Here is a 12,857-nt window from a genome sequence, read left to right on the forward strand (position 1 = left end):
GGTCTTTTTTCCACATCCCACCAATACCCCTCATGATTCATGCATTTTAAATTTTTTTTCTTTTTTCAACGTTTTTATTTATTTTTGGGACAGAGAGAGACAGAGCATGAACAGGGGAGGGGCAGAGAGAGAGGGAGACACAGAATTGGAAACAGGCTCCAGGCTCTGAGCCATCAGCCCAGAGCCCGACGCGGGGCTCGAACTCCCGGACCGCGAGATCGTGACCTGGCTGAAGTCGGACGCTTAACCGACTGTGCCACCCAGGCGCCCCTTTCTATTTTTTTTTTAATTTTTTTTTTTGATTCATGCATTTTAACATGGACATGTGCATCATATACATGGCATGGCACTTGGTTCTCAGGCCTGTGTGTGTGTGTGTGTGTGTGTGTGTGTGTGTGTGTGTGTGTCTGTATATAAAAACATTTATAGTGTGTGTATATATATCTAGACAAATATAGAAAAACTCAGGAGAATTTTTATGATAACTTAAACTTCTATATCATTTTACTTTGCAAAGTATATTAACATCAATCATCTCATCTTACATTTCCCTACCTCACCTGTGTTTGAGGTAGAAAAGCAGGAAGTAGTTGCTTCCCCCTGTGGAGAAATGACTGTGATCAGAGGAAGCCAAGTAACATGTCCAAGGTCATAGAGTTAAGGAGGAGCACAGGTGGGACCCCTGAGTCCTTGATAAGTCCCCTTTACCCAATGCCATGCTGGCCCCACAGATTTTCATGATGTTGAATGGGTGCAACTGAAGAGTGAGGTTCTTCTCTTTACTTCCTTTTTTTCCCCCAGGGACATTTTTTCAAGAAACATGTTCAGTTTGTCATCTGGGTAGCATTGTAAAGGAATATATAAGGATGAAATTTGATTAGTAAATAGCATATCTTTTATTTTTCTGAGTACTGATAGCCATTAAAAATCAGGTTCTAGAATGCCATTGTCTTATTCAATTTTGAGAAAGAGTTCTGGAATAGCATGCTACACCCTTCCCTACAGCACACACACACACACACACACACACACACACGCACACACGCACACACGCACACACACACACACACCCTGTCAGTATCACTGTATCAGCAATTAATAATAAATAAATAGTCAACCAGATACCTGCTAATTTAGTATAAAGCAAAAATATCAGAATTTGTGTTAACCCTACTCCAGATGCATTTTTTTTCATGGTAAAGCATTTGGATTTTATTTGATAATTTAAATGTTTTTTTTCTTGATTTTATTTTTAATGTTGATAAACACAATCTGTACTTGTAGATGGATAACAGACAGGCTTTTAACATAAGGTTTTCAACCTAGAATGTGACTTTTTCCAAAAAAAATTTCAATATTAGGCCTTTTTGCTGCAGACAGTTTCCATGAGAGTCTCCTGAGAAACTAGTTTCTTTAAAAACAGGTTGCTACTACTTCCTGTGAAATTCATAAAGTGGCTTTCCTTTTGCTTAGTCATCCAGAATGAAGTCAAAAGGCTCAAAGTCTCTCCAGAAGCTATAAGCCAGGGTCACCTCTTACCTTGCTTGTCTGACACTGCCTCCAGTCAGACCAGTCAGAGATATTAAGAATGGCTTCACTGGCCAGCACCTTCCTTCTCAACTGCAAGGGAAAAATTTTTGTTTTAATTCTGTGGAGAAGTTTCTCTCCTCTGTCAAGTTCAACATAAATATATGTTGCTCTCGGTTGTGCAATGGGCTTGATGTCAGAGTGCTCTGGATTTCCAACAGCTGGTTCTATTTGTTGTTCCTTTGCCTGGGTAACGAAGGCATCTTTAATGCCATTCTCAAAGCAGTGGCTGAGTGGCACGAAAATGACCTGTAGCTGGAGGTGATAGCTCTTATAATTTCTCTAAAATAAAACACACTATTTCTTTCAACTCTTAAAGAAAGGCCTCAGTATAGTCTTATACTCCTCCACCTCTTCCGCCATCTTGCTGAATGAAAGGTCCATCACTGACTGATAGTGTCCGATGGGCAGGATGAGGACATGGTCATCAGCTAAGCCTCCTTTGACCAGGGAAAGGTAGCAATGTGGGTCAGTGTTGACCACCAAATGCTTTTCCACTTTAGGACTGGCAAGGCAAAACCAGCAAGGTCCTGGAAGCTAAGCAACTTTGGAGGCTGCTTTGGGTGAAGGTTAGTCCCTGCCTGTAGATGAATGCTTTCCTTCTCTGCTTCAGTCTATCTATCCCCTTAGCCATCTTAGAGAATAACAGAGTAGTTACAGATGATTAAAGAGATAAAACTGTACATAGATAGTCTTTAAAATCTCATGTAAGCAGGAATGGTTTCATCTTCTGTGTGTGGGTTGAATATAAAACACCTATTTAATTTTAACCATCATTATTGTGATCCAGCTTTGTGGAAGTGGGAGAGAGCCATCTGCTCAGAAAGGTGATTATGAATAACACATAATGAAGCTTCATTCAAGCAGCACTGACTGGGGCAGAATTACATGGTGACCAAGACAGAGCTTGGAGATCAAGAAACAGGGCTTTGAATAGGAATTCTCCCACGTACCACCACTGTGACCTCAGACAATTAGTCTTTCTCCCTTCATCTGCAAAATGACAACAATAGTGTCTACTTCATAGAGTTCTTGTGAATATGAAATAAGAAAGTGCATGTATAGCCCTGTGCATGATGGCACATCACATGCAGTCAATAAGAGGTTGCCCTTGTAAGAAATTTGCCAAGAACTTCATAAAACAAGATTTCCTACTGATGCAAGAACTTGTATATGTTTTAAAAACATTCCTGAGAATTTTTCTTTGACATAAAAATTAATATAAGCGCTAATACTGTAAATATTTGTCTGTTACATTACTGATAGTCATTATACATATGCATACATATACATGTACATATACATATACATATGTATATCCTAACCCTACATTTCTTAATCTTTTCCTAGTCCTTCTAGATATTCTGTCAAATTCCCCCAGATCATGACTATTTCACTCTGAGAAAAGATTAATTTGTTACTCCTCTGTTCAGTGTCTCAGGGTCCTGATTTCCATAAACTTGATTTTCCATACCCCCTTTGCCATTTGTTTTCTGGATAGATATGGCTAATGGGAGACCAAATAGAAAAAGTGGAGGACTAAGGGAGAGAAGCCAGGTTACTTCACTGCCTTTTTTCTTGGCTTTTGGCTATATATCTAGCATAGACCGAGTCTCCATAATTCCATCCCTTTCTAGCACACAATTTCTGTGGCCACAATTTCTGTTGAGCCATTCCTTGCCATGATCCCAGTCCCCACCTGGGCCTTACTTTCATGAGTGGCTGTTTCTCTGTGGTTCCAGCTTCTGTCTAGATGCTCTGTATTCTTGGGCCTTTGAAGCATCAACTCTAGATGTCTCTCCAACTCTATAATAACTTTTGAGGCACCTGGGTGGCTCAGTCTGTTAAGTGTCGGGCTCTTGATTTCGGCTCAGGTCATGATCTCACAGTTAGTGAGTTTGAGCCCTGTGTCTGGCTCTGTGCTGACAGTGCAGAGCCTGCTTGGGCTTCTCCTCTCTTTCCCTCTCTCTCTTCTCCTCCCTATCTCAATATATATATATACACATATACATATATATACGTATATATGTATATGTGTATATATATATATATATACACACATATATTTATATGTATATATATGTATATATATTAGATATAGATATAGATATATAGAGATAGATAGATAGATACAATGACTTTTGTCTGACACTAATCTTTGGCTGCTGATGTGAAATTCTGGGTGTCTTCACCATTCCCTGATTGTCTTGTAGACCTTCCTCCTCCTTTGTAGCTAGTAGTCTATATTAATGTCCTCAATTAAACTACTTGGTTTGGATTCTCCCCTTGATTAACCCTGACAGATTCAATGATGGTAATTCCACAATTGTTTTCTCATCAACTGACCTAGTGTAGACATTTGATTTTTAGAATTTTTTATAGAATTTGAATTTCAGAGGTCATTTTTATTTATTTTATTTATTAATTTTTTTGAAAGAGAGAGAGAGAGAGAGAGAGAGAGAGAGAGAGAGAGAGGGAGACAGCATGTGCCTGTGCACTCATGCATGTGTGCAAGTGCCCTCACAAAGGGGGCGAAGGGCAGAGTGGAAGGGAGGGAGAGAATATGAAGCAGGCTACACTCTCAGCCGAAGCCCCACCAGGGGGCTCAATCTCAGGACTGTGAGATCATGACCTGAGCTGAAATCAAGAGTCTGACACTGAGCTGACTGAGCCACCCAGGCACCTCAGAGGTCATTTTTAAAAGGTAAGTATCGAACTATGAGTCATTTCTTTTTTTATTCAAGAAAGTTAAAAAAATGCCTGCTCCAGACTAACTAAATAGAAATTCTGTGCCCAAGATCTATCAGTGAAAATGTACAATGAAGTCCAAGACATGAGTACATTATCAAAGAAGAAAAGATTATTTTCATAATTTCTTCCTGTTAGTCTTATAGTTCATAATATTTTGGAATTTTAAGCAGGAATAATTTAATTCGTTTTGAGTGTATCCTAAATAAAAGAACTTGAATTCTAAACTAAACCTCAAAATGTGTGTATTAAGATAGATTTTTTTTCCTGTGACTTTCATGCATGTAGTTCCCACAAATTTAATAAACAAAAGAAAAAATATGAATCAAATACTAGAAAAAATTATAACTAATCTCAGAATATGAATTTTCTGCTAAATTACAGAGAATATCATAAAATAAGCCTGATATTTTCAACTTGCTATTTAACTCAATGCAAAAGAATCAAACTTATGGCTTCCTTTAACTTTGTAGATCATTTGTAATTTAAGGGGAAAATTTCTGTCCAAAATGAAAAGGGTGGATTGAATTCTGAAGTTCAAGAAAATCATATTAACCTAACATCTCAAGTAAAACAAAACCAGATTCTCTTAGGCAACCAGAGGGCTATATACATAAGTTTTCATTTTTGTGCAGATGGGTTGCATTCAGAAGGAAATAGAACATGAAATAGGGTGTCCTGAGACATATACTTTTGTTTAATTGCCTAAATTGGTTATTTTCTGTTGCCCATGATCATTGGGAAAATATTAATATATCAGGGTTATGGAACTTGTCTAAAGTTGCAGAATATCTGCTCTGATGGATTTATGTGACCAGCGGTGTTACTGTAAATAAATAAATTTATTAAATTGACCATTTTAAGCAAAAATACACTGAGGTAAGCTAAGAATGATCTGAGTTGGTGCAGCTGGTGCTTAGCAAATGTTATTGACCTTGAAAAATATTGCAATTTGCCAACAATAATAAAGCTCTAATTAAAAAATGGTTATTCAGGAAGGAAATCAACATTAATGAGAACATTTCTTAAAACTGTCTCTCAAAGTAATATACCTATAAAAATAAGTCAATTAGGAAAAAATGTAGTGTTTCAATGGTACATAAAGAGTTTGTAAAAGAAGAAACTAGGTCCAAGACTTAGACAGCTGTGGATTCCATCATTATAAAAATGTAATATACTAATGGAAAAATATGTTTAAAGGTTGATGCAATTGTAAAAGGAACTAGGAAACATCTTATGAGAAGAGGTAAATTAATACAATACTTATTTATTTATTTTTTAAGTTGATAGACTATTTTCTATTAGTTTTAGTTTACAGAAAACTGAGCAGAAAATATGGAGAATTCCCATACACCCATTCTCTCCCCTGAGCATAGTTTTCCTTATTATTAAACCTTGCATTAATGTGAATATTTGTTACAATTGATGAGCCCATGTTGATACATCATTATCTGAAGTTAACAGTTTAGAGTTCACTCTTTGTTCTGTGTATTCTATGAGTATTGACAAATGTGTAATATATATCTCTACATTACAGTACCATGAAGGATAGTTTCACTGCCCTAAAAATCCCCTGTGCTCTCTATACACCCTTACCTCTGCCTCCCCCAACCTCTGGCAACCACTGATATTTTACTGTCTTCATAGTTTCACCTTTTCCAGAATGTTCTATAATAGAAATTATACAGTATGCAGCCTTTTCAGATTGAATTCGTTCACTTGCCAACATGCATGTAAGCTTTCTCCATGTCTTCTCATGGCTTGATAGCTCATTTATTTTTATTGCTGAAAAATATCTCATTGCATGGATACGCCACAGTTTGTTATCCATTCACCTAATGAAGGACATGTTATGCTTCCAAGTTTTAGCAATCATAAGTAAAGCTGTTATAAATATCCATGTGCAGTTTTTGTGTGGACCTAAGTTATAACTCATTTGGGTAGTTCTGAGATTTTTAATATTTGTAACAGTTTTATAAAAATTTTATGCTATAAATTAAAAAATTCAACTAGGATGACCAATTTTCAGGAAAAAATATATATAAGCAAATGTCCCTAAAGAAGAATTAGAAGGGCTGAATTGCCCTGTAATTACTAGAAAATTGAATCAGTAGTCAAAAATATTTCCACTAAGAAAATCCCAAGCACAGAGTCTCTATCAAGTCAAACCAGTGTTCAAGTAACAAATTATTTCAATCTTAATCAAACTTTTTCAGGGCACTGAAAACTTACTTATGAGGCTAGTGTGATTTTAATACCATAATGCAACAAAGATAGTAAAGAAAGAAAATCATGAGCAAAATTTATTTATGAAACATAGATGCAAAAATCATAAGTAATATGATTAGCAAAAAGCATTTAAAACATATATATAAAGTGTAAGTGGCATAATCTATGATGACAAAGTTGATTTTACTTCAGGAGGATAAAGTTGTATCAATATGAAAAAGTTAATTAATATAATTTGCCATATTATGAAATTAAAGATCATAAGATACCTCAACAATTACAAAAAGAGCACTTAATTCATTGATGTTGATGTTATTGAAAAATTAGACACAGAGGGGAACTTCCTTAATATGACTCTAAATCAATGGTAAACTTTATACACAGTGAGAACCCACTGAAGGCTCTACCTCTGAGTTCAGAAAGAAGACTAAGATTCCAAGCAATACCTCTTTTATTTGATATTTTACCAGTGTTTCTAACTAGTGCAGAATGACAAGAAAAAGAAATAAGTGTGTAAGGATTGGAAAGAATAAGGAAATAAAAACTCACTTGCAAATCATTTGCAAAGGAATAACCAAAAATACTTACAAATAAATTATTGCAATCAATACAAGAGTAAGGAGAAGTTGCTAAATAAAAATCTGCATAGTCAAATAAATTATGTTCCTAAGTTACAGTAATAAATGTAAGAATACAAACATAAAGTTTAAAGGTAACATTTATAATAACACCAAGCATACAAACTACGTAAAAACATACCTGGCGGAATGTGTTCAAGAATTCTGTGAGAAAAATTTTAAGATTTATTAAAAGACTTTAACCAACATGTAAGTGAAAAGATAAATTAATTTATTCCCCCCAAATGATTCCAGTCAGAATCATAGCATGTTCTTGCCATGGAAATTGACAAGCTGATTCTAAAATTTATATGTAAAGTCAGAGGGTGCGTATAACTAGACAGTGTTGAAATAGAGAAATTAGTGCAAAGGCTTGCTTTATTGGATATTAAAACTCATTACACAGCTATGATAATTAAGGTAATGTTGTGTGGGTACAGAGAGAGACTAATGAAATAAAATGGAGGGCCCAGAAGCAGATGCATAGTTATACAGACATACATGTGACAGAGATGGCCTGAAAGATTGGTGGACGATGAACAATCTCTTCCAAAAATACTGTTCAGACCAAATGTATCCATCTGAACAACAAATCAAAATACTATTTTACAACACACATAAAATCAAGTCTAGGTTGATTAAAGATCTGAGTGGAAAAGACAAAATTATCAACACAGGAAAATATCTTCATGATGTCAGGGGGAGCAAATGATCTATATCTGTTGGCTTCGGCTGGAGTATAAATTATGAAAAAATATACTAGTAGTCCACCAGTAATATTCTTAGAATTGAGTTTTTCATTCTTTTATGTTTTAACATGTAACTTTTATGTTTTAATATGTATACTTTAAAGCATTGTTTCATGAAGAAAATATAAAGCACTTCAAATGTAAAACAGTATAACAGCAATACTTCCTCAGCATTGCACAGTGAAAAATACAAAATTTGTATAAAGGCCTTTGTATATGCATCGTAGTAAAACTTTAGTGTAGGAATATCTAATAGACTTGAAACATTCTTTGCCATTTACTTTATCTAACTGTTTCTATTTTGTTATTCAAATAATATTACAAGTTGACAATTTATTTCTAAAATATAAAAATAAAAATATGTGAGAAGGGAAATAATAAAAATGCCAAGTAAGATGTGTGTGTGCACTTTGAAAATTAATTTTCTATTTTGCTTTATCAAATATGATTTGATTTAAAGACTACTTTTACTTGCAAAAAGACCAATTACAGAGCTAGGATAATTAAGATAATGTGGTGTGAGTACAGAGATAGACTAATGAAATAAAATGGAGAGCCCAGAAGCAGATGCATGGGTGTACAGACATATATGTGACAGAGATGATGGTATTTATGTGAGATCATAAGGGTGGGGCCTTCATCCTATGGGGCTTGTGCCCTTATAAGATGAGGAGACACTGTCATGTGAGGGCACAATGAAAAGAAGATCCTTTGCAAGCCAGGAAACATTCTCACCAGGAACCACTGAGCTGGCACCTTGACTCTAGGTTTCCCAGCCTCCAGAGCTGTGAGAAAATAAATTTCTGTTGTTGAAGCCACTCAGTCTATAGTATTTTGTTATGACAGCCCAAGCTGACTAATACAAGACCTAAACATGCACAGCCATAAAACCTAACCCTCTCTGCCTAAATGTAGCATTTATTTAGGCAGACACCTGGCATTTGTTCCATAATAATAAGCCTTTCCTTTCTGTCACCATTTGTAATTAATTAGCAGAGTTCCTTACAAACAATATGTATTCCATCTTTATTTTTTCAACCACTTTTATCATTTCACTGATCATCCAAAAGTTAATGAATCAAAACATCCATTTACTCTGCTCATAATCTTGTGGGTCTTGCATATAGGTCTCAGCTGGGGAGTTCTATTCTTCTAGTTCGTCTGGTCGTAGCTGGGATTCCACATGTGTTGGCAGCCACCTAAAGTTCTGCCTGGCAGAGGTCTCTCTGGAGGGTGGCTGGTCACCAGCTGGGACAACAAAAGTGATTAGGCTGCACACGTCTCACCCTCCGGCAGGCTAGCCTAGACCTATTTACATGGCAACTCCAGCATTCCAAGAAGCCAGGCCAAGCCTAGGCTTAGGACTTGAACTCTGTTCCTTCCACCTCAGACTGTTGTCCAAATCAACTCAAAAGACTAGGCCAGATTGAAGGGACAGAGAAGACCAAAAGCCGAGCATTGTGGCCATTTTTGCCATCTACCACAATTAAACAATGCATATGGATATTCAAATAGCATAGCTGAGGCAGTGATGGTGTTCCATCCCAACTGCCATGGCAGAGATGGCCAACAGTAATCTAAGGCAATGAAAATTGTCTTTTTAATTAGTTGATGGCATGACAGCCTATTCAAGTTATAAAAAAATCTTTCAGAGGCGTAAAATCTTAACTCCTGGAGGGTGGTAGTCCTTTCCATTCCTTTGTGAATTAACCTTATCCATATCTGAAGCTCAAAGGAAGTGAACCTGTTTTTAAAAATCTATGTGCTAATATTTTCCTTGTTACATGGAGTGATCTCTTAAATAGGTTGATCTAGGCTAGTGAGAATTTCCAGAAACCTTCCATAATCAGCCTAATAGAAGCATGCATTTTGAGGCTGAAATAATAAAGCAATATGCTTTTTTGTCTCCCAACTGCTCTGCAAATCTCTGTGTGCTAGTTTTTCCCTGCCCTTGGATGAAATCTCAAAGAAGCTCCGAGATAATAAAGCCCTCTAGGCTCTTTGACCCCTAAAACAGTTTTAGACCAATAATTAGTATGTTCAGTCCCAAGTAGTAATAGAAACTCCAAATTTTATTCTAGGTTAACTCTTCCATCCTTGTATTAATTAGGATGGATCAGGTTATACTGTGGTAACAGACAAACCCCCAGTAGTTTTGGGTTTTTGTTTGTTTGGTTGTTTTTGTTTGTTTACTTACCCTAAGTCCTCTCCAGACCAAAGTAGTAACTCCTCTTTGCAGTAACTCAGCAACAAAAGCCATCTATCTTGGGATGCTGCCATTTTGATATGGCACCTTCTTACTGCTGCTGTGCAAGGGTCACACAGAGTCTTCTCGCTGCTACCATTTGAAAGCTACACATGGCATTTCCAGTCCCATTTCTAAAGTTGCACATAGTCACATGCCCCGTGTAAATGAAAGGGTCTGGAAGTTGTGCCTTTCATAATTAGAAAAAGAAACTAGAACGATATTGATGAGTTCTACTTCTGGGGGCCCTACCACTCTCCCTGCTTGCGCCTGCTAGGAATAGGAGATATGGGAGACTTCTTTTCTATTTTATTGCCTTGTGTTTCTGCCCCTGATCCTCTACCCCCACAGTTCATAAAATCAAGGTATAGATGCCATTACTCCTCCAAGATGGAACGAAGAAGAGAAGGGAAAGTAAGGGGCAGTAATGGCCTTACTTTCCTGGGACTGTTGTGAGCTGGTGAAACACTGTCTGGCTTGGCCAGTGTTGTACAATGGATTCTTCCTTCTGTTGTGGGCTGCGTAGGTTCTTTGGAGGTTCTCCCATTACTGAAGACTGCTCGCTGGTAGTTCTCTGACATTTTCCCATTGACAATTTTCAACTCTTGTTTGTCCGTCTATACCTGGGTCTCTACCACACTTCCTGGACAAAGTCCCTTTGTCTGACTGAGGTATGACACAAGGTCACTTTTCCCTAGTTCAGAGGAAAAACACGCACATCGACTTGTTGATAGAAAAGATTATATCCCACATTGAAGCCGTCTTCTTGGCTACCATTATCCACTTTACCCACTTCCAGGCTTTTAAATTCTTCAGCTCTGGGACAGACACCAGTCTTCTGTATCACCCATGCTTCAAGAAATACAAATCAAGTCGGACGCCTGGGTGGCATAGTTGGTTAAGCGTCTGACTCTTGATTTTGGCTCAGGTCATGATTTCACAGTTTGTGAGTTCCAGCTCCACCTTGGGCTCTGTGCTGGCAGCATGGAACCTTCTTGGGATTCTCTCTCTCTCTCTCTCTCTCTCTCTCTCTGTCCCTCCCCCACTCGTGTTCTCTATCTCTCAAAATAAATAAATAAACATTAAAAATATAAATCAAGTCTTCTGATTCATCCTCTTAGTGTCATCAGGTGAACTGGGAGACCTGGGCCCCGGGGCGTCAACCCAGCCAGACTCGGAAGAGTCACTGAAGATTCTTGGTCTTGTCTCAAGAAGAGAAGGAATTCAAGGACAGACACACAGAACAGATGAGTAACATAAGCAGGAAAATTTATTAAAGCAAAAAGTACACTTTCAAGCTAAGAGAGTGGGCTAATTCAAGAGAGGGAGACAGCTGCGTCCCTGGGACGTGAGTTTCTGTCTTTTTATCTGCAATTGTTAACTAGGGGGTAGAATACTCATTATTTGGAGTGATAAGCAGGGTTTCAAGCTTTTTCTTCCTAATTTGGTCACAGTATCCATCATCTTGGGCCTGTCTGGTTTGATTGAGCTTCTTGTGGAGTGCTACCAGGACAGGCCTCTGACCTTGCCTGGCTGGCCATGACTTCCTCCTTGCTGCCCTCCAGGTAGCCTGTTAGAGCCTCAATGTCTACTCTAACATTAGCATCCCTTTTAACTAGTCTTCATTGTCCCATTCTTATTCTTGTATTTCACTGTGTTTCACAGTATATCATATAGCTATTATAAAAATAAATTGAGTTCTATCACTCCCTACTTAAGACTTCCAGTGGTTTCCCATTGCACTTAGAAGAAATTTATACCCTGCCCTATAAGGTTATGTCTGATTTAGTCCTTGTCTGTCTTTCAACCTTACTTTATATCAGTGGTTTCCAAACATTTTCGACATTAGATTTACATGGTATGCTTTAAGGGAAAAAAAAAGAAAAGAAATCCCGATGCCTTGGTTTTACACTTTGCTATTTAAGTGAGAATATCTGAAGGTAGCAGTCAGACATCATTGCTATTATTTTTTTAATTTGTTAAAAGGTTTATTTATTTTTGAGACAGAGAGAGACAGAGCATGAGCAGGGGAGGGGCAGAGAGAGAGGGAGACACAGAATCGGAAGCAGGCTCCAGGCTCTGAGCCATCAGCCCAGAGCCCGATGCACGGCCCGAACTCACTGATGGTGAGATCGTGACCTGAGCCGAAGTCGGACGCTTAACCAACTGAGCCACCCAGGCGCCCCCAGACATCATTATTTTTTAAAGATACCCACATGATTCCAGTGTGCAGCAAAGTTTGGCAACTCCTGTTTTACACCATTCTCCCTTGCTTCCTAAGCTCTACTTTCACTGGCATTCTTTTCATTTCGTAAAGGTTTTCTGGCATAAGAAACAATATATATGGTCTTTGTCCTCATTTCCTGGCACAGGAAAACCCTTGGCATTTCCTAAGTGATAGGACTGTCTTCATTATGCTACTGAGGTGAGCCAAGGTGGGCTACTAGACAGCTTCAGGAAGGCAGCTGCTCACTGAAAAGAACAAGCGCCAGATTAGAAGGTGGGAACTTTGATTCAGCCCAATACCGTTGGAGGAAAGGGAGGTTAGAAAATGAATTCAGTCACCTAGCCAATGATTAATCAATCATGCCTATGTAATGAAACTTTCTTTTTTTTTATTACTTTGATGATAATGATGGTGATGATGGTGGCAGTAAAGTTACTTTTAACTACCTCTCGACT

General features: G+C 37.6%; 1 pseudogene; it reads right to left on the reverse strand.

Moving 5' to 3' along the window:
- Window positions 1–1,469: 1,469 nt before the first annotated feature.
- Window positions 1,470–10,756, reverse strand: LOC125166488 (CWF19-like protein 1; annotated as a pseudogene).
- Between the last annotated feature and the right edge of the window lie 2,101 nt (window positions 10,757–12,857).

Source organism: Prionailurus viverrinus, chromosome B2, assembly GCF_022837055.1.
Source record: "Prionailurus viverrinus isolate Anna chromosome B2, UM_Priviv_1.0, whole genome shotgun sequence".
NCBI lineage: Eukaryota > Metazoa > Chordata > Mammalia > Carnivora > Felidae > Prionailurus > Prionailurus viverrinus.